Source organism: Dama dama, chromosome 27, assembly GCF_033118175.1.
Source record: "Dama dama isolate Ldn47 chromosome 27, ASM3311817v1, whole genome shotgun sequence".
Classification (NCBI taxonomy): Eukaryota; Metazoa; Chordata; class Mammalia; order Artiodactyla; family Cervidae; genus Dama; species Dama dama.
Genome location: NC_083707.1, coordinates 9,545,194 through 9,568,625, shown reverse-complemented (window position 1 = coordinate 9,568,625; position 23,432 = coordinate 9,545,194). Strand labels below are relative to the sequence as shown.

Genomic DNA, 23,432 nt, shown 5'->3' with positions numbered 1-23,432 from the left:
CTATTCCTTCAAGATTTCCTTGGTTAACCATATAATAGGAACATAACTGAACCCCCTGGAGTTTTTCTTGGTAGTGACCATATCAAAAGGCTCAATTTCACAAGACTGTTCTGTGGTGATGCTGGGCTGCGGACTCAAACACTTTGAGGGTTTGAGTATCAAATACACAGATTGTAATCCTAATGACTGAAATTTTAATGGTCATAAAAGAGAAAGCAAATCATTTTCACAGAATATATACATAAACTCATCTTTCAGATATACAAGCTGTCTTCTGCGTGGATGGAGCAGGAACCCACATGTGATATGAATTCCTGGATACCAAGAAAGCTCTCTAATACTGTCCCACCTCCCTACCACGATAGCTGGCATACCCAGCACACAGTGCTCAGTAAATCACTACCAGCTATCTAAGTCAGTAGTTCTTATAGTGTGGTCTGAGGACCCTAGGGAGTTCCCGCTCTGAGACCTGCAATAGCAAACTTATTTTCACAGTTATATTAAGATTTAACTTACCTTCTTAAATCTTATTATACAAGAATATATATATTCTTAGAAATTCACTCATGATATAGCAATATACTGATGTTTTCAGAGGCTCTGATGGCTAATGGGATATGTACTTATAAACCAGACATATAATAATGGACTGGTTCAAAATTGGGAAAGGAGTATGTCAAGGCTGTATATTGTCACCCTGCTAATTTAAAATATATGCAGAGTACATCATGTGAAATACCAGGCTGGATGATTCACAAGCTGGAATCAAAATTGCCAGGAGAATTATTAATATGGCATTTCACATGATGTACTCTGCATAGAAGTTATTTAAAAGTATATCATAGAGCCTCTTGATGAGGGTGAAAGGGGAGAGTGAAAAAGCTGGCTTAAAACTCAACATTCAAAAAACTAAGATCATGGTATCTGGTCCCATCACTTCATGGCAAATAGAAGGGGAAAATGTGAAAGCATTGACAGATTTTATTTTCTTGGCTCCAAAATTACTGCAGATGATGACTGCAGCCATGAAATTAAAAGACACTTGCTTCTTCTAAGGAAAGCTATGACAAACCTAGACAATGTATTAAAAAGCTGAGACATCACTTTGCCGACAAAGGTCTGTCTAGTCAAAGCTATTGTTTTTCCAGTAGTCATGTAAGGACGTGAGAGTTGGACCATAAAGAAGACTTAGCACTGAAGAATTGATGCTTTCAATTTGTGGTGCTGGATAAGATTGAGACTCCCTTGGACTGCAAAGAAATCAAGCTTATCAATCCTAAAGGAAATCAACCCTGAATATTCATTAGAAGGACTGATGCTGAAGCTAAAGCTCCAATACTTTGCCCACCTGATGCAAAAAACTGACTCATTGGAAAAGACCCTAATACCCGGAAAGACTGAAGGCAGGAGGAGAAGGGGGCAGCAGAGGATGAGATGGTTGGATGGCATCACTGACTCAATGGACATGGGTTTGAGCAGACTCCAGGAGATAGTGAAGGACAGGGAATCCTGGCGTGCTTCAGTCCATAAGGTCTCAAAGAGTTGGACACAACTAAGTGACTGAACAACAACAATTTGTAAGTTCTGGTCTTTTCAGTTTTACACTATTTTAATTTCTAATACAGTAAATATTGATAGTTATAAGCTATATTAACAAAAGACTCTTTGGAGTCCCTAATAATTTTAAGAGAACAAAGGGAACAAATAATTCTAAAACTTATATGGAACCACGGAGACAAAATAATCTTGGAAAAGAACAAACCTGGAGGCATCACACTTCATGATTTCAAACTATTCTATAAAGCTATAGAAATTAAGAATGTGATACTGGCATAAAGACATAAATACAGACATATTTCTAAAGAAGACACACACACATGGCCAACAGACACATGAAAAGATGCTCAACATCACCAATCATCAGGGAAATGCCAACCAAAACCACAATGACACAGCTCCTTACACTTGCCAGAATGGCTATTGTAAAACAGACAAGAAATAACAAGTATTGGTGAGGATGAGGACAGACAGAATGCACCATTGGTGGGAACATAATAAATTGGTACAGCCTGTGTAAATAGTACAGAGGTTCCTCAAAAAATTAAAAATGTAACTACAACATGATTTAACAATCTCACTTTTGGGTATTTATCCAAAGAAAATGAAAGCACTTATTTGAAAAGATACATGCACCCCTATATTCACTGCAGAATTATTTACAATAGCCAAGATAATGGAAGCAACCTGTGTCCATCAACAGATGAATGGATAAAGAAGGTGAGGTATATACACACAATGGAATATACTCAGCCATTAAAAGAATAATGAAATCTTGCTCTTTGCAACATCATGGATAGACCTAGAAGGTATCATGCTAAGTAAAATAAGTCAGATAGAGAAAGAGAAATACCATATGAAAAACAAATGAACAAACTAGAAACAAACTCATAGACACAGAGAACAAGCTGGCAGTTGCTAGTGGGGAAGGGAATGGGGGGTTAGGTGAGACAGGGGAAAGGGGTTAAGAGGCTAAACCACTATGTTGTACACTTGAAACTAATATAATATTACATGCAAAATATACTTCCAATAAAGAAAAAAAGAGTAGAGATGAGAGGACAGAAGAGAAGGGGAACCACTCTTGAAAAAACAATTTATTATAAAATACAACAAGACATGCCATCTGTGTTAAACTGCAATACTCTGTCTATGCAAGTCTCATGTCCGCCAAACACTAGCTTCCTCTTCAACGAGTGGATCCATGGAACAAAACGCTGTTGGCAAGAGAAACCGCAGCCCAGCACTTCACAATCTGCAGCCACAGAGCAATTCTCAAGAGTTCACACTCCAGATGGAAAACACTTCCTCTCTAAGCAAGACAACCCAGCACCAGGGGAAAAAAAGGAAAGGGAGAACACGCATAAGAAGAAAAGAAAAGCTTAAAGGAAACAGACGAGAACTCAAATTCAGACAGGGAGAGAAAGGTGTGAGAAAAGAGAAGGAAACGTGGGACACACAATTTTAACAAAAAAGAGCAACAAAAACTTTCTGCGAGCCGCGCTGGGCCCTGGGAAGTTAAGAGGCCCGCCTGCCCTTGCCGCAGTTCTGCTGTCAGGGCCAAAGCCCCTGTTTGTTTTGCTTTGTTTTCCTCCGTGGGTCTCGCTCGGGGTCTCGGGTGGACAGACCCCTCGGGGAGCAGGCACTGGGAGGTTTTCACAGCACAGGCCCTGTGTGAGGACCCGACCCCCCCATCACTAGACACAAACTGGGCTGAAGGTCAAGGCCCCCACCCCAGAGGCAGCTGACTCTGCAGCAGACTCGCCCCCATTAACCCCTGCCGATGACCCGCACGGCTGACTGGTGTCCCGAGAGAACCCAGACCCCGAGGAGGGCTGCAGAGCCTGCCTGGCCCGCAGGCTTGCTGGGGCCCAGGCCACCTGGTCCCCCTGCTCAGCACATGTTCAGCGACGTGGAACGACCCTGAAAGCAACAGCCAGAGAGACCCCACAAGCCCGAGAAGACCCGGCATCTGGACGCGCTTGGCACTGGAAAGGGAATCTGCTTAAAGGAGGGATCAAAATGACATCATTAAAAGGGAAGGAAGAGTTTGATTAAAAATAGAAACAAAAAATAATGAAAACCAGTTAATTTTATATATATTTTAGTTACATATGGATTTGTAGTGCACACATAGAATAGTCTGTGTTGTCTTTTGTTTGAAAGGCTAGTTTCTAGAACAGTTTATGGTTCACAGCAAAACTGAGAGGAAGATACTTCCCTGCCTTTGTATGTGTGTGTACGTGTGTACACACACACAGCCTCCCTCATTATCAACACCATACACAGAATGATAACATCTTTTATCAAGGCTGAACCCACAATGACACATCATAATCACACAAAATCCATCATTTACCTTAGAGTTAACTCTTGGTGTTGCACATTCTACGGTTTGGACAAATGTGTAAAGACACAGATCCATCATTACCATGTCATGTAGCGTTTCCCTGTTCTAAAACCCTCCGTGTGCTTCTAATAATCCCTCAGTCCGGGAAACCACTGAGCTTTTTATTGCCTCATCGTTTTACTTTTTCTAGAGTGTCATACACTATGTATGAATCCTATGTATGTAGTCTTTTCCCAGGGTTTTCCTCATGGCTCAGATGGTAAAGAATCTGCCCACAATGCAAGAGACCTGGGTTCCATCCCAGGGTTGGGAAGATCCCCTGGAGAAGGAAATGGCATCCCACTCCAGTATTCTTTCCTGGAGAATCCCATGGACAGAGGAGCCTGGCAGGCTACAGTCCACGGGGCAGCAAAGAGTCAGGCACAACTGAGCGATGAACACTTTCACTTTTTCTTTCACTTAGTAATATCGATTGAAGTTTCCCCTGTGTCTTTGCATGGTTTGATAGCTCATTTCTTTTTAGTACTAAACAATATTTTGTCATCAGGATGTACCACAGTGCCATTCACCAACTGAAGGATATCTTTTTATTCCAAGCTTGGGAACTTAAGAATAAAGCTGCTATAAACAACCACATGCAGGTTTTCATGTGGATATAAGTTCTCAGTTCCTTTGGGCAAACATCAAGAAGCAAGATTGTTGGACTGAATGACAGGGGTACATTTAGTTGTGTAAGGACTGACCGTCTTCCAAAGTGGTTGCACTGTTTTGCATGGAAACCAGCAATGAATGAGAATTCCTGAATGAATGAGCTCCACTTTCCTGCCAGCATTGGGTATGGTCAGTGTTCTGGTTTTTGGCCATTCTAATAGGTTTGTCTGTGTGTTGCTTTCATGTGATTTTTTTTTTAATTGTAGAATAACATGATGAAATCCTCTGCACTTTGTATGTGTTTTTTCTGGCAGGGTAACAGATCATTTCTGAAAATTACTTCAGTGCTTCACTGCCGTTTCCCAGCACCATTCAGTCCCTGGGCACCACCCATGTTCCTGGGTCCCTCTGGGCATCCCACCGCTGCCTGCCCACCATCACATCCCAGCCACTCACCATCCTCCCTCACAGTCCTCACCGGTTCTGCCTGCAACGTGAGCAGCTCTGCCACAAAAGTCACCAACCTCACAAAACCCTGAGTTTTGTTTTACTTCAAATTTCATAAACCCAGACCTGCATTTACCATTCTATCCTTAGGACCTAGAACAGTGCTTGGCATAGAGTAAAACATCAACTGATGTTTTTCTAATAACCACAACAAAAAAAATTGCAGTTTCACTTGGCAGACAATATGCAATTATCTGTTGATAATATTAAGAAATGTGCTTAGTATCACATTTAGAATGCCTAAATGAATTAATGGGGCTTCCTAGATTGCTCAGTGGTAAAGGATCTGCTGGCCAATCAGGAGACAAATGTTCGATCCCTGGGTGTGGAGAAGATCCCCTGGAGAAGGAAATGGCACCCACTCCAGTATTTTGCCTTGATAATCCCATGGACAGAGGATCCTGGCAGGCTACAGTCCATGGGGTGGCAAAGAGTTGGGCACAACTTAGCAAGTAAACAACAACAAAATGAATTAATATTTCCCAGCAACCATCAGCCATGCTGACAAATTCACAACAAAGGCACTGGCGTCGCCACAACGCCACCCTGAAGTAGCAGCCTTGCCCAAGTGATCAAACCTGACTGTGATCAAGCCTCTAAATCTAAGGACCAATTTGCAGAACTACAAAGAGCAGAGAGACATGCCACGTGACACCCTGGCCAACACGGAAAACTCCTCAGCACTGAGCAAGGTCTCCCCCGGCCCTGAAAGTCTGCTTTGGACACTGACCCTCTTCTTCCTCTTCCATTCAGAATCCTGCAGGGCATCCGCTGCTCCGGACTCCGCCTGCTCAGTTCTGACATGAGCTTCAGCGCGGGAGCACCGTTTCCACCAGGCCCCGGGCTGCTAGAGTCACCCACGCTCCTGACCCTCAGAACTGAACACTCGCCCTCCTGGAAACGCCTCAGCCTCAATGATGCCACACCTTCCTGCTTGGCCCCTCTCCTTCCTCACCTGCCCTGGTCTCCTTCCCTCTTTCTTTGCTGGTCTTTTTTTTTTTTTTTTCCTTTATTTTTATTAGTTGGAGGCTAATTACAATATTTTAGTGGTTTTTGCCATACATTGACATGAATCCGCCATGGATTTTGCTGGTCTTTTAAAATGCTGTTGTCCTCCCGGGATTCCACTGCTCTCCCCTCTGCATTCACCACCCCTGGGTCATCCCACCCACCCTCCCGAGAAAGGCCACATCCGTAACCCCTGCTCAGTCAGACCTCTCCCCGGGGCAGAGCCTGAGACAACGCCTTCTCCTGCTGAGGCTTCCAACAGACTAAAAATTCAACAGCCAGAATGGCCTGAAGCTTTCTGCAAGAGCAATTCATTTTTAAAATATTTTAGTTTTAATTGGAAGATAGTTGCTTTACAATGTGGTACTGGTGTCTGCCATACACCTGTGTGTATGACCTATGGACACACGTATGTATACACATATCCTCTCCCTTCTGGACCTCACTCCCACCCTCTAGGCTGTCACAGAGCACCAGGTTGAGCTCCCTGCATCTCACAGGAGAGCACCGCATCTACACCAGCTGATGAGAAGTGAGCAGAGCGGAAGCCTTGTGCACTCCCAACTGCACGGAGACCACGTCTGTGCTCAGCTGAGAACTTCCTTAAAAACTCGCCCGTGTAAAGTGTAAAGTGTCCCCTACAAATGCAAGAGAAAATGTTGAGTGCATGGGACTGTGGAAGTATTCTTAAGGGGCCTGAGATAAAATTCTCAAAAATAAGCAAGCAGAGACTTGTGGGCCAGTGGTTAAGGTTCCATGCTTCCAATGCAGGGGGTACAGGTTTGATCCCTGGTCGGGGAACTAAGATTTCACATGCCATGCAGTGAGGTCAAACAAATTTTTTTAATTATAAAATTTTAAAAAAGAAAAACAAGCAATCACTAAGAGAATAGATCTTAAAAGTTCTCAGCACAAGAAGATTTTAAATTCTGTATATACATAGGGTGATGGTTTCACAGTATGTATAAGTATCAAATCATTATGCTGTACATCTGAAGCTAACATAATGCTATAGGCCAACTGTATCTCAATAGTTAACTAATTAAAGCAAAATAAAACGTGTAAAAGGCAAGAAAAAGAAACAGAATCGCTCTAGTGGTTAAGAATCCATGCTTCCAGTGCAGGAAGCATAGGTTTGATTCCCGGTTGGGGAACTAAGGTCCCGCATGGCATGCAGTGTGGTCAAAAAAATTGAAAATAAAGAAATAAATAAAATTAAAAAGAGCTTCCTTTAAAAAAAAAAAGGAAAGAAATAGAAACCCAGATTCCTGATCACAAGCAGGCAGTAAGGTTCAGAAAGGGAAGCAGGGGCCACTGAGGGGCTCCCAGGGTGAGAGGAATGGCAGAGGCCGCAGGCGGGAGGAAGAGCTCAAACCCAGAGGCTGAATTGGCCTCGGTGACTTTGCCTCCCCTCAGCTCTGCCTGGTCAGACACGGAGCCACGCTGAACGGAGAGTCTAGCCGCTTCAAGCAGAACATGACTAGAGCACCCACAGGAAGCCGTATGGACCACACGCTCTGACCACCCGCAAACTCTAGTGGTGTCATCGTTTCAGATGTAGAAGGCACCGAAACGAGTGATGGCATTTCTCCAAAAACCTAGACTTCTCCCAGGTGACGCTTGGGGTGTTGTGGGTTGAATTGTGTGCCCCCAAAATCCCTCTGCTGAAGTCCCACCCCCAGCACCTCAGATCATGACCTTGTTTGGAAACACGGTGGTCGCAGGGGCATCAGGTAAGGTGAGGTCGAGCTGAAGGACGGTGGGCCCTGATCCAGCAGGACGGGTGTCCTTGCAAACGAGGGAACTCGGGACATAGACAGGCACACAGGGAGACTGTCTGTGATGAGGCAGGCAGAGATCGGGGTGATGCGTCCACAAGCCAAGGAACGCCAAGGATGGCCAGAGAACACAGAAGCTGGGAGACATGATGCAACAGCCTCTCCTTGCAGCCTCGGAAGGAACCAGACCTTTGACACTTTGATTTTGGATGCCCAGCCTTCAGAGCTGCGAGATAACACACTTCTGTGGTTTAAGCCACCCAGCCTGCTATCTTGTTCCAGCAGCCCCAGAAGACTAATGGGGGGCGGGGAGTGAGGACTTCGGTGGCTGAATTTCGGTACAATCTGGATCTCCACAGAACTGATCAGAAGCAGCAAGACCGCCCGGTTAGGGAAATCAGGGGTCTTCACAAAAATCCTCTCCCCATGTCCTTCATTTAAAGTGCAGATAAGAGGTAAGGGAAGCAAACAAGATAAAAATAAGCTAAAAGACTGCTTGACAGAAACACGCAGATAAAGCTGGAAGAATGAGAGCTGTGTCAAAAGATAAAAACACCAGCCATAAAGCCCTCAGGGAGGCAGGACCAGCTCGGTCATTTGTTTAAACACAGGACGTAACCAGAATCAGGCAGGCGTGTCCTGGATGGTAAGTCAGAGATTCAGCCCCAAAATGACATAGTAAGACAAAGTTTGCCTCATGTCCGAAATGCCCCGGTCTGAGCATCAAACAGTAAAAGGCTTGCAACTCAGGCTGCCCAGACTTGTGATTAAAACCCTCTGTGATTCAAAGCAGTTGCTGCAGCCCCAACACCCCCAGCCTGATCCCAGGCAGCCCCAAGCAGCTTCATGGAGATCCTAGATGCTATGTGAAGGGTGACCAGGCCTTCTCACACAGCAAACTTTCTTCATGGTTTTTTTTTTTTTTTTTTTTTGGCTTTGTTTTAAGTACAGGCTTCCTTCATAGCTCAGTCAGTAAATCTGCCTGCAAGGCAGGAGATTTGACCTTGATTTCTAGGTCAGCAAGATCCCCTGGAGAAGCAAACAGCAACCCACTCCAGTATTCTTGCCTGGAAAATCTCATGGACAGAGAAGCCAGGCAAGCCACAGTCCATGAGGTCACAAGAGTCGGACAACACTTGGCAACTAAACCACCACCACAGTTGATTTGCGATGTCTGTTAGTGTCAGGCGTACGGCAAAGTGAATCAGTTATACATTTATCAGTTATATATACACACCAGTTACACACATAAAATAAATGTGTGTGCTTATTGCGTCCGACTCTTTGCAACTCCATGGACAGAAACCTGCCAGGCTCCTCTGTCTATGGGATTTTTCAGGCAAGAATACTGGAGTGGGTTGCCACTTCCTTCTCCAGGGGATCTTCCCGATCCAGGGATCGAACCCGAGACTCCTGTGTCTCCTGCACTGACAGGTGGATTCTCTACCACTGAGCCACCTGGAAAGCCCTGAGGTATACACAGATACATATATATTTCAGTAGTTTTTAATGCTCTTTTCCCATATAGACTATTACAGAGTACTGATAGAGTTCCCTGTGCTATACAGAGACTGCTTATCAGTTACCTGTTTTATATATAGTAGTGTGTATATGTCAATCCAAATCTCCCAATTAACCCTCAAGGGTTTTAATTGCTGAAAGAACACATTGCAATCTCTCAGTCATGGTACAATGAAAATGATGCTTTTTATTTAAGTCAGTACCATAAGGTCTGTTGAAATAGTTTAACTTTGGGGCACACATTGCAATTTCTCCCAACTAGAAAAAGAAATGACCCACAGGATGTAAGAATTATAAATAGTCTAGTTCTGAGGTCTTGTAAAACCAAAAATGACAATAGTGCCCAGGAACGTTGGCTTGTTTTCTGCTAAAATGTTAGCAACTGATCCCCCCACCCCACCCCAGATTTGGAAATTTAACGTAGAGTTTCTGCATGGCAGAGTTTTCCAGAAAAAGAATCAAAAGATTAACACCAATTCTAATCATACCCTTCCATGTATGTGTGCTAAGTCACTTCAGTCATGTCTGACTCTCTCTGACCGCACATACCATAGCCCTCCAGGCTCTGCTGTCCATGGAGTTCCCCAGACAAGAATGCTGGTGTGGGTTGCCACGCCCTCCTCCAGGGGATCTTCCTGACCCAGGGATCGAACCTGCGTCTCTTACATCTCCTGCATGGGTAGGCGAATTCTTTACCCCTAATGCCACTGGAGACTAAATTGTGTTAGTGAATTGTCTAGACTACATTAAAACATTTGGTCTCAGATACTTTAAACATTTTAACATATTTTAAAGCAAAATAACAAACCTTGGATGAGTCCTTATTATGCGCCAGCATTAGATGCATGACGAGTGCCAACTCTGACTGAGGATCAGAGGTGAGTCTCCCAGAGGGCAGATGGCACAGAAGGGGGCGTTCACAGAGCTACCCTCAGCCAGGGCTGAGGCCCCGGCCCTCATCTCCGGGAAGGGACCACACATGATACTCCCGAGTTTTCCTCTCCACTCTGCAACTGGGCTGAATTGCACAAAGGCAAAATAGGCTCCCAGGAGGCCCTCGCTTCTAAAAGTCTTATTTTATGATGCCTTACATCCTATAATTAGAAATCAATTTCTTTACTTGTCCTTGTTAAAATGCATGTAACAACCTCTGCTCTTGGCAGGCGCCCACACATTAGTGTGAGATCATCCATTAGATTGCTCTCTGCGTGGAAGGAAAAGAGGCAGGCTCCCCCAGGTGAGTGGCCTGGAGCAGACCTGCAGCGGCAGAGGACAGAGAAGAAGCAGGAGCCAGCCCCCCACCGGCCACAGCGCCCCCCAGAGAGCAGAGAGGGGAGGGATGTGCCTGTGGGTGCAGGAAGGGGCGGCGGGATGACAGATGACGGACGGGAGGCAAGGACGTTTTACCGATTTTGTCATTCATTCATTCAACAAAGATCCCTGAATATTGACATAAAGTAAGGCACACGCAAATCAATGAAGTGAGAATACTCCCTCACACCATACACAAAAATCAACTGAAAATGGCTGAAAGTCTTTATAAGACGTGACATCATAAAACTCCTAGAAGAGAATATATGAAAAATAGTCTTTAACATAAATTGTATCAGTGTTTTATGAGGTCAATCTTCCAAGGAAAAAGAAAGAAAAGCAAAAATAAACAAATGGGACTTAAACTTGTAAGCTTTATCAGAGCAAAGGAAACCATAAACAAAATGAAAAACACAGCCTATGGAATGCGAGGAGAGATTTGTAAATGATGTGACTAAGAAGGGCTTAGTTGCCAAAACATACAAACAGTTCATACAGCTCAATATAAAAAAAATTTTTTTTAATGGGCAGAGGTCTACTAATAAATAGACATTTGTCCAAAGAAGTCATACATAGCCAAAAGGCACATGAAAAGATGCTCAACATGGCTAATTATTAGACAAGTGCAAACCAAACAACAAGGACCTACTGCATACATAGCACAAGGAATTATATTTGATATCTTGTAACAACCTAAATGGAAAGAATCTGAAAAACAATGCATATATCTGCTACATATATATATTAATATATGTATCACTGAATCACTTTGCTATACACCTGCTACTAACACAACATTGTAAATCAACTGTACTTCAATTTTTAAAAAAAGACAAATAAGGCACAGTTCTGAGTCGGTGAACAGACACATAATCAGGTCTTAGGAAAACAGAGCCTCTAGAAATTGCACATTGAGGCTCCATGTTCACAAAAACCCTGGGATAGAAAAAGTGTCATTTTGATTTCAAGCCAACCAAAAGCCACTCTGTAGGCCGACTCTGGGCTCACCAAGATCTCTCAAAGGCTCTTTGACCAAATGCAAAGTTATTCTCCCTAAGAAAATCTGCTGAGGACATGAAAGGCAGATGCTTGATTAAGTTTCATGGCATCTACCCCGTGTTCAATTTCTTTCCTCATTTAGCATTTTCTGGCACATCACTATTTACAATATTTATTTTAGTAACTACTTCATTACATTTCTTCAGTATTTTCAGTTGGCTTTGTGCAGAACAAATAAAGAGAATTTCTCATGAATGACATGAGAAATGACTAAGGAGCATTTTATTGATATAAAGCTAAAAGGGGCACAGAAGAAATGACACGTGCACATCCCCACAATTCATCAATAAATAATGTGTGTGACATCATATAAATTTGTGTCTGAGGACTTACCTACTTCAGCTGCCATAGAAGGAAGCGATGTAATAAAATTAACTGAATTGCAAAACCCAGTCTTTAAAACACACTGCTCAGAAAAACTGGGAGTTCACAATCTTTACCAACAGGATTCCTATCCAATTCAAATTTCTCTGAGAAACTGGAAAGCAATTTCTGCAAAATCCTACAGCCAGAAGACAAGATCTATGAAACAGAAGACATTTTAAGTAAGGAAACGGGAACGTGCTGCCCTTTCATCTCCCGTGGCTTTGCAAAAATCTCCAGTTAATAATAGCAGCAGCATTTAAAGAAAAGCAAGCTGAATATTCACTCTTACAGCTCTTTTTTGAATATCTGAATATAAGCCTCTTTAACTTGGGAAAAATATCTTATATGTATGGGGCCATCACTAAGAAAGGAGATGGCTTCTGGGGAGCTTCAACTCTCAGACATCCGTGTCCTGCATAACAGATAAAGGCAAGTGATGAAGGGGAAAACGGAAAAACCTACTTTAATGCTTGGGGGTCTCCAAGCAGTGAGCTCCAAACAGCCCTGCACTGCAGGGAGCTCTGTAGACTTGAGAAGGGGCCATGCTCGACGTGGACACTGACAAGACTTCAGCACTCCCTGCAAACCCCCAGGCCCTCTAGACGCTGTGGGCATGCTTCTCCCTAACAGCCAGCAGCTGTCATTCTTCACTGGGACCGTCCAGGGGGCTGGAACCTGCTTTGCCTGGGAACCTACACACCGAGAGGGACCCTTACCCAGGCCTGACGGGATGGGATCCTCTGCCCTGTGGTTGGTCGGCCCAGCTTCACCAGCAGCATCTTACCCGGATTCATAAAGACATCTTCCCAGCCTTCACCACATGACATTTTCAAAAGCAGTGGAGAAAAGAGAGAGAGAGTGAGATCTGGAGATTGGCAAGGGTATCACAGAAAGAAAAAAGAACACAGGGCATTTCAGAACATAGAATGGCAGAGCTCTGACCACAGAATGAGTCCTTAAATAAACAAGCTTAAAGGATCTGACATCCTCAACAGATCACAGATCGAATCATTTTTCCATTTAAATTTTCTCATTTCTGAAAGTGAAGGAAGGACTGGCTTGGCCACAATCGGAAAACAAACAAAAGTGTTTACTATTTCAAATAATTGTATAATAACGCATGCATATGGAAAGAAAAATAGTGTAGATGAGCCTGTTTGTAGGGGAGGAAAAGGGATGCAGATGTGGAGAAGGGACTTGTGGATACGGCAGGGGAAGGAGAAAGAGAGACGAATTGAGAGAGTAGCATTGATGTATAGATGCTACCACACGTGCAGCAGACAGCTAGCGAGAGCCTGCTGTGTGGCACAGGAGCGGAGCTCAGAGCCCTGCGATGACCGGGTTGGGGGCATTGAGGATGCGAGGGGAGCTCAAGAGAGAGGGGGTTTAAGTATACATGCAGCTGATTCACTTTACTGTAAAGCAGAAAAACTAACACAACCCTGTAAAGCAATTATGCGCCAATAAAATATTTTACTTCCTAAAACGGAAAACTACCTGCAGAACAAATTCAGAATTTCCTTAATCTACGCTCAAGCATAGATTAACGCACTTCATGCATCGATTAATGCATAATCTATTCATGCATATATTCATAACAGATTTCACCAATCTATACTTGTGGGTTTTTCCACATGGCACCAGTGGTAAAGAACCCGCCTGCCAGAGCAGGAGACATAAGAGACACAGGTTGGATCCCCAGGCCAGGAAGATCCCTTGGAGAAGGAAACGGCAACCCACTCCAGTGTTCTTGCCTGGAGAATCCCAGGGACAGAGGAGCCTGGCAGGCTACAGTCCCTAGGATCCCAAAGAGTTGGACATGACTGAAGTGACTTAACACACACACACACATGCTCATGCATAAAGTGTGAATTTTTTTTAAAGATCACCTTTAAATTGGTAAACTTCCATCTATCTTGCTCTTGAGTGACAACCAGAGAGCATTTACCACTACATTCCAAGAGCGGGGTGAGCGCCAGTGACGGCTGAGAAGGAGGAGGGTGTGGTCCCTCCGCCAGCACGGATCTCAGAGGCAGGAGAAGGCGTTGTGGATGCAGAACGCATCTTCCACGGCCCAGGAGTCCTAGTCAAATGCTTGTTACTGAGCAAAGGACCAGTCCAAAGGAAACAGGTGAGAACTCAGATAGGCCAAGAGGATGACGGAGGGTGACAGACCACCCCATAGGAAGAAAGAGGAAGGAAAGAAGACACTTCTCATCAAAGGGTGCAAGGAAGAACTGGCATCTCACGCCTTCTCCATCCCTGGGCCGGACCTTCTCGACCTTCTCTATAATCCCGAGTGATCCCAATGAAGTTTCTGGAAACAAAGTAAGTTGGTGAAAATACCTCACGGTTATTAGAGGACATTTCCAAAATTTGGAAAGCTGTGTTACTGTATTCATATTTTCTGAGCGTTATTTCAGAGCAGTGATCAAAAGTGTCTATTATTTATAATACTGTCCAAGAGTTGGGTCTGTAAATATTGTATCAGGAAGTAGACGTTTTCTGGCTCTGAAATCCTTTCTACAAAAGGATTCTGTGCACCACATTCAAAACAGCTCTGCAGCCCTTAGTCTGCCAGGGGAGCATGCGCTGAGCAGTCTCTGCATTGCTGAGCCCGTGAGGAGTTGGATGACATCTTCCCTGACTGTTCCCTGTCAACCACCTCCAACTAGTGCCGGCGGCAATGAGAAGCAGCAGTGGGACTTAGTTCATTACCACTGTGAGAAATGAAGCTCACAGGATACACCCCATATCAATATATTCATGACGTTCATGGACCAGGGCAAAATACTTTTATTTCGATTTGAACCTGTGGTTGGCAGTTCCTTAGCAAGGGCTCTTTCGATTTTCTCACTGCAGAGCTGTAGAGTTCAGTATTTCTGCCAGGTCCTATTTATTGCTCGTTTAGAAAAGAAGTCCTACCAAAAGAAATTGGAAAGAGAAGAAAGGCCAAGATAGACCAGAGTTTTGGCCCTTCTTCTAATTGAGAATGACAACCAAAACCATTTCAGTTGCATTCAGCTGTCATTCTGTTACTCCCAATAAAATAGCAATGTCCACACTCTAAAGTAACTAACACATAAATAACCATCAACTGAGGACCTACTATATTTAAGACGATGTTCTGAGTTCTGAGACAAAACCTAACAACATTCAAAGGGATTACAATTAATAATGTAAGAGGTCCTGATTCATCTGAAAATGAATTGATACAAGAAAAAAGCCCACGAAATATTTCTGAACCCTTTTAACACATCCTGACATTTTTAGGAATTCTATTTCTGGTCAGTTTGAATCAGAGTGGATTTCACTTTGAAGTATCAGACCCTCACCATGAGTTGCTCATTTTGAAAACAGCATTGTTGGTGGCAACACCACTCAAGGTAACTGTGTCTTCAGAGGCACATGAAGTCATGGTTCACAGTGACTCTAAATGGAGTGGACATGTTTGACCACTGTATTTTGTCTTTTCACATAAGAAAGCTTTAATACTTACGCATTAAAGTGTAGACTCAGTTCAGTTCAGTCGCTTAGTCAAGCCCGACTCTGCAAACCCAAGGACTGCAGCACTCCAGGCCTCCCTGTCCATCATCAACTCCCGGAGCTTGCTCAAACTCATGTCCGTTGAGTCGGTGATGCCATCCAACCATCTCATCCTCTGTCATCCCCTTTTCCTCCTGCCTTCAATCTTTCCCAGCATCAGGGTCTTTTCCAGTGAATCAGTTCTTTGCATCAGGTGGCCAAAGTATTGGAGCTTCACCTTACCATCAGTCTTTCCAATGAATATTCAGGACTGATTTCCTTTAGGATGGACTGGTTTGATCATGAGAACCCACAAACAGTATGAAAAGTATATACTATCTTATTATAAATTAATTTCTTGTTACTTCTCCTTGAAATTATGCTTAAAGCACTAAGTTAACTCTGTTAAAATGGATTGGGTAGGTAGGTTTTATTATCTAAGAATATAATTTCAAAATAGTTAAAGGGATTCCTAAAGTATTGATTATGAAAAGGTAACACCGACTCTAACAGGGTTCAGAATCACTGCTCCCTTAATTTTCATAATTCTGTCTATGTGTCTGTTGTTGGCTGTGCTGGTCTTCGCCGCTGCGCGGGCTTTCTCCAGTTGTGGCGAGCAGGCGCTGCTCTCCACTTGGGGTGCACGGGCTTCTTACTGCAGGGGGTTCTCCTCTTGCGGCTCCCGGGCTCTAGAGAGTGGGCTCAGTAGTTCTGGCACAGGGGCTTAGCTGCTCCACGGCTGGGGGGAACTTCCGGGACCAGGGGTCGAGCCCATGTCTCCTGCATTGGCAGGCAGATTCTTTACCACTGAGCCACCAGGGAAGCCCTACCTCAGTTGACTAGTAAGTGAAAATATACAGACAAGCTTAGGCATTATAGTAAGTGATCAAGTAGCCTGTGAAATATGCTCTTTAGTCCAATGAATGAATCCACTATTAATATCACTGACCAAAGACCCTAGGTACTTTCTCTTTGCCATGGCTCTCCACATGTTAGAATTCACCTAAACGCCACATTAAAACATCTAAACACTGGAAGCAAACATGAACTAGGAAAAAGAAACATTTCTTTTTCAGATTACAGTTAGTTCTCAAACACAGTTTGCAGCCTTGAAGAACTTAGATAAATATGTCTCTTAGGAATGTGTATGTCCTCTTGTTATGTGTCATTTTTTTAAAAGCAGAAACTAATTAAAATGGTTATACCTAAACCCTGCATTTGCCATCTCCCCAGCTTTTCTATCTTGCTATAAACAATTCCTCTAAATTAGGGGTGACTTCCATTTCCCCTGCACGGTAGAGACTTTCCTCCAAAGTCTGCAATTTAATTTCCACCTTCATCATTTTAAATATTTTAAAGTCATCATTTTACACTTTCCATTTTCCTCTAAAATTGCCTTCACTGACGGCTTCCTAACTCCATTATCTTGAAATTACATTTATCACATTTATGGGTTTGCCTTTTAAAAACAAAACAAAAAGCTGTACAATCGGGGGGTCAGCGTCTAATCACAGGATTGCTGGAGCTGGCTGTGGTGACTATGAATACTCCCTAATGTGCTGCAATCAAGGTGAGGTTTATCATAGTCATCTATTTCATTTCAGAGGTCTACTGTGTAGAGCAACAGATAGGAGAATGAAGCATCTTTTTTGCCTGTCAATAGAATCAACTGCATTCAACAGCAAAAGTAATTCACTCATGGGTTTAAATTAGGTATTTAAACGATGCATAAAAATAAATCGTTGGTGGCTTCAAGCTACCAGAAATAACCACCACGATGATGATGATTTGTGAGTTGTGATACACCACAAATAAAAGCCAAAACCTCACTACATATTTCAGGAAAAGATTAATTTAGTGCTTACTTACTTATAAAATCATATAAGATAAATAAACCCAAACCGATTTTAAATAATAGAAGTTACCAATATGCTAGCCTCAGGGAGTAATTTAGTATGGCATTGGCCATCCACCCGTCTCCATGTTCCCTCTCCCCAAATGTTATTTCAACTCTAAAATGAAGTACATCTTCTGAAAAAATTAAAAATAAAAGGTAAAAAATTAGACTGTCAGGCTAATCTGCATGAAATAAAATGTTTTCCAGAAAGCTGTGACTCAAAACATTTATCATCTCAACTAGAAACAGTCCTACATTTGATTCACTGAGTAATATGAAAAAGTATATTTTCTTGATATTTAAACAAAAGGTAACTACAAAATAACATTTTGCAATGAGTCATTCCCAAGGAATTAGAGATCTAACTTCATCTTCTGTGATAAATGGTTGAATGGTTCATCAACTACAGCAGAAACCTACTCAGGGCATGAACCACGCGTATGTCTTCTGTATCCATGAGAACACCAGGGAAGATTTTTACACTCAATATGTGTGTGTAATCAGCATTCGTCATAGCCTCAGTTTTGCTCTGCTGCTGCTGCTGCTAAGTCACTTCAGTCGTGTCCGACTCTGTGCGACCCCATAGACGGCAGCCCACCAGGCTGCCCCGTCCCTGAGATTCTCCAGGCAAGAATACCGGAGAGGGTTGCCATTGCCTTCTCCGCAGTTTTGCTCTGAGAGGTGTTAAAAGAACTGACTTCCTGCATGCCACTTCTGAGCCTTTGTAACATGATATCCTTCTGATGGTCTCTATCTATTTTTTCTTGAAAAAGAAGAAAGAAAGAAAACACTCCCCTGATACTTTCAAATGTCCATTCAGACATGAGTGGATGCCCCGAGAAGTCCTTATTGTCCTCCTAAGGCATCCCTTTCTTTTCTTATTATCTTATTTGATGAATCTTATCTCTTCTCTCTTTTACTTTCATGAGTATATGTCTTCTGCATCGCTCACTCTACACAGCACTACTCTTAACTCTTCCCTCAAAAGAAAACAACTTTGGCACATCCTCCTTGATGTGGTATGCTGCGCTGTGCTCACTGGCTCAGTCGTGTCCGACTCTGTGGCCTCATGGACCGTACCCTGCCAGGCTCCTCTGTCCATGGAATACTCCAGGCAAGAATACTGGAGTGGGTTGCCATGCCCTCCTCCAGGGGATCTTCCCAACCCAGGGATCAAACCCAGGTCTCCCGCCTTGCAGGCGATTCTTTTACTGTCTGAGCCCTCAGGAAAGCCCAAGAGTACTAGAGTGGATAGCCTATCCCTTTTCCAGGGGATCTTCCCCACCCAGGAATCAAACCAGGGTTTCCTGCGCTGCAAGCAGATTCTTTACCAGCTGAGCTACCAGGGAAGCCCCTTTGATATGGTAATTTTGGCCAATAAGCAAAAATAATATTTAACATGTACTCAGTACTTAGGCCTTGACCTGAGATGTGACACTCTCTGGGGAGTGTTTCATTGAATCTCAAAACCACCCTATGTTTTAATGGCTCTATTTTTATCCTTCTCACTTTCAATATAAGGTAACAAAGTCATGGCTATGGAAGCCACAGTATTTGAATCCGTAATGTGATTAACAGAAAGAACCAAGGGCTCCTGATGGACCAGAATAGTAGGTGTGTATCTTACAGCACCTCACAGCTCCTGCTTTGACATCTATAAACCACTGATCCTGGAGCCCTTTCGATAAGAACGCCATCTCCCGCGGGCAGTGTCAATCGGCTGTACGTGTCCTCCTCTTATCTTCAGACAACCAGTCACCGTCATCCTCAACAGCATTTGTTACTCACGCCCAGGCCGTGGAGACAGACACCCGCCTCTCTTCCGAGAGCGCAGTCTTCCCCAGTTGTTAAGTCTGGCGGTGACCACCTCCGCCACGCAGACCCACAGCCCAGCACCGTCCGCCGCTCCGCCTCTCTGCCCTGGCTACCCCCACCTCACCCTCCGCTCTGCCCGAATCCCATCAAGTCAAAACACTCGGACCCAGGCGAAACCGGGGACATGCGGTGCTGAAACGGGAAGGGAGGAGCCCTCTATGGCTCCACCCCCCAGATATATCCAAGGTGGGAGATGGGAGAGTGAGAGGCATTGAGAGCAGATTTGAAGCAGAAATATGGTAACGAAATAGCAAAATATGGCCTAATGTTGGAGAGGAGGGGTCATGGTGCAGGATGAGGGGCTGGTCCATACAGGAGGACCCTGGCTTTGATTGATTGGAATCCCACCAAACACATGATATTTCAAGTCTGTTACTAGCAGCTGCAAAACACTCTCCTGTACCTCTGCCTTGCCCCCATCTGCTCTGGCCTTTCTTAAAATGTGCGGTCCCCAAGTGAAGTCTCCATCACCCCCACCCCGATCTGGGAACTGAACAATGGAAATCCATCTTTATCTCCACCTTTCTTAAAATGTGCAGTCCCGAGTGAAGTCTCCATGGACCCCACCCCGGTCCGGGAACTGACCAACAGAAATCCATAACTTTATCTCCACCTATCCTGGAGTCTAAGGAAATTCAGTGGATTAATGGAAAACTTACAAGAAACTGACAAGCTTGATCAAAGCGACATGTCTGATGTGGGGTGGAAAGAGGTTACTCAATAAAAATTCATGGAGTTTTTTGCCTTCGGACAAAAGAAAATGTTTCTGGGAGACAGATAAAGCATCGTTTATAAAAGAACAGCATACACAGAAATCGTCTGAATAGGCAAATGTTACAGAAACATCAAATTACAAAGTGGGCACTAACTTCTTGGTTTTCTTTCTTTTTTTTTTTGAAAGTAAGCAGTATCGGCATTTTATCTGGTTCACTGGAGAGAACATTATGTGAAAAAATATTCTTTCTATTTTTATATTTTCCTTTAAGTCATTTTGAAATGAAAGTATTAACTGAGAAACTCAAAATGGTAAAAGTGAATCAAGATATACTGCTGAATGTTAAAGAAAACACAAAAAGGAAGTAAGCTTATATAGGTAGGTGGCATAAACAACGCTTCACTAACAAAGTTATACATAAATAGCTTTAAGGTCTATCTTCTTGGACTTGGGTTGTTCTTTGGACCTTCTAGCCAATATTATAAAACTTAGAGGAAGATATTATGCAAAATGGAAGAGGCATGAAAAGCTAAATTGGGGAGGTGGGAGGGGGGATCGGGATGGGGAACACATGTAACTCCATGGCTGATTCATGTCAATGTGTAACAGAACCCACTGCAATGTTGTGGAGTATTTAGCCTCCAACTAATAAAAATAAATGAAAAAAAGAAAAGCTAAACTGGTGGACTCCTTAAATGTATCGTGAATTCCCCCTCTGAAAAAGCTATCGATGCTCTGAATTTGGGTCGTACATATAACTGATCCTTGTGTCCACAAAAAATAAAAATACCTTGAAGTTTATATCACATTGTGAAAGGGAATAAATACATGCTACGCACTTTGAAGCACCTATCACAATCCAAATGACTAAAGGCAATTCTAACTAGAAAGCAAATTTAAAAAAAAAAGAAAACTGTGAATTCTGCATAAGTAGAAATAATAACAAAATGCACATTTCCTCGTTAAAAAAATAAAAGATAGAGTTGAAAGTGTAAAAATCCCAAAAGAAACCCCAAGACTACTGAAAACATGGTTTTGAAAGCCCGGGGGAAATAAGTGCTGCAGATCTAAAGGGCTGGGTGTTTGAAACAAAACCCGTCCTGGCTGGACTAGCAAAGTGAAACTGCCACAGATGGATGAAGCTCTCACCCAAAGACAGACCCTTCAGCCAAGAGTGATGAAGCCCAGAGGTACAAATGAGTAATGAGGCCAAAAGAGTATTTGAAAAACACTGTGCAGAAGACTACGGAATAAATGCCAAAAAGTTTTACAATACATCAAAGAGAGAAAGTGAGTGACAGAAACTTGATGGCATTTGAAATTAGCACACACAAGTTTTCGAGAGAACAAAAAGAGAATGAGGATAAGGACACTTAAGGAATGATCTGATTCCATCTTTCTGGGGCAAGCTATTACACTAGGGAATTTCCAAATTTCCCCATTAGAACAGAGAGGTAACAGGTTACTTTAAAGAAATAATGAGCACTTGACCTAACTCAGGAACTGAACAGAGAAATGACCTCTCCAGGAATAGTTTCTCCTCCACTCAGTTTCTCTGCAGGTGCTAGACCCAACTTGTTTGACGAAATGTGCATGATATTTACGAATGGGTGCCATGCTTCAGAACAAGTATCTTTCCAGCAGGCACCATTGAAGGGGGGAAGTCTAGATAGGTCATGAAATTGACTTCACTGAGGCTCCCTCCTGTCCAGAAAATGGGGAGAATGTATTGGAACAGCCCTTAGTGCATGCACGCTAAGTTGCTTCAGGCTTGTCCAACTCTGCAACCCTGTGGTTCATAACCCACCAGGCTCCTCTGGGATCCTCCGTGGGATTCTCCAGGCAAGAGTACTGGTGTGGGTTGCCACGCCCTCCTCCAGGGGATCTTCCCGATCCAGGGATCAAACCCCCATCTCTGACCTCTCCTGCACCGGCATCTGGGTTCTTTTCCACTAGCGCCAGCTGCACAAGCCAGCCATGCTATGGCAACTAGAAATGGCACCGTTGTTCTCCAAACAGAAAGAATGTCCAACTCACCTCCTAGAATTTCCTAAGTAGACAGTGACACAGCAAAGGAGCACCGATGGATGCACCGATTTAGGTTTCCAGAACTTCTTTCTCCACTTTCTAGTCACAGATACTGCAGAGCCACATTCCCCTTTCCAAACTGACTCCTTCCCACTCTCCCGGCTTTCAGAAATCCAGGGCCATTCTGAATTTCCCTACCCATGCAATCAGGTGTTGGATCCCGCCAGTTCTACCTTCTAAACATTTGTCACGCATATCGCCTGCTCTCCACGCCCATCGCCCTGTTCCAGTCCAGTCACACCTGTGTTACCACAGTAGCCTCCAGCCCGTGCTCCCTGCCGGCTCTCTCCCATGCACACCTCTCCCCTCCAGGCCCAGTGCACTCCCCCTCCCCTTCAGTCGCCCCCCCATCCCCGCCCAGCACACTGAACCTCGTGTTTGGTCCCTGCCTGCCTCTCCCACGGACCTGTCCTCACCCCCACCTCCCACTTGACCCTCCAGGACCGTGGGCTCCCATCTCTAACACCTCACACGTTCTTTGTTCTCTGGACCTCTGTGTATGCTGCTCCTGCCTCAGAGGGCATGCCTACTAGGCTCCCTCTTTGGCCAACTCCTACCCCCCCCCCCCCCCGCCCCCGTCACTATCAGATACCCCTGCCGGCAGCTTGAACAATGGGAAAAACTAGGGTAGTCTTAAAGGCTCTGACAGCTCCCTTTGGCATTTCTCTGCATCAGAGCACCTATCATACTAAGAATTGCTCTGCATCAGAACATCTATCATACTACCATCTAAGACCACCTGTTTTTCTCCCCTATGAACATATAACGGGGATGAGGGCAGGACCTATTTCTTCTCACTCATCGCATTATCTCAAGTTCCTGATGGGCTGCCTGGCAACTGGTAACTGCCTACTCTGCAATTGTGGAAATAGTCTCTTTTTTTAGACTCAGTAATTCATTTACTCAGCCATTAGTTATTGAGTGCTTATTATATATCAGGTGCTTTACTTAATGAACAGCATCAGTTCTCACATTAGTGCTGAACCTTTATTCTTTGCAGATATAACAGATACTAGTGATGATAGGTAATACTGAGTGAACTTTACACTGTACTGCTGTAATACTGACTGAATTCTATACATTGTATTTATATTATCTGGTTTAACTTTCTCAATAAACCTGTAAAATAGGAGTTATTATGCTCTTTACAGGTATATTTTCATACAGTGCCTTTATAGATATCTTTCCATTGGGATCAAGGTATATGATCTGCTTTTAAAATTT

At 43.7% G+C, this 23,432-nt stretch overlaps 1 protein-coding gene across 2 annotated transcripts in view; it reads right to left on the bottom strand.

Annotated features, from left to right (window-relative positions):
- Positions 1–23,432, bottom strand: part of CD226 (CD226 molecule) — a 77,133-nt gene that overhangs the window by 29,783 nt on the left and 23,918 nt on the right. The window lies entirely within an intron of this gene.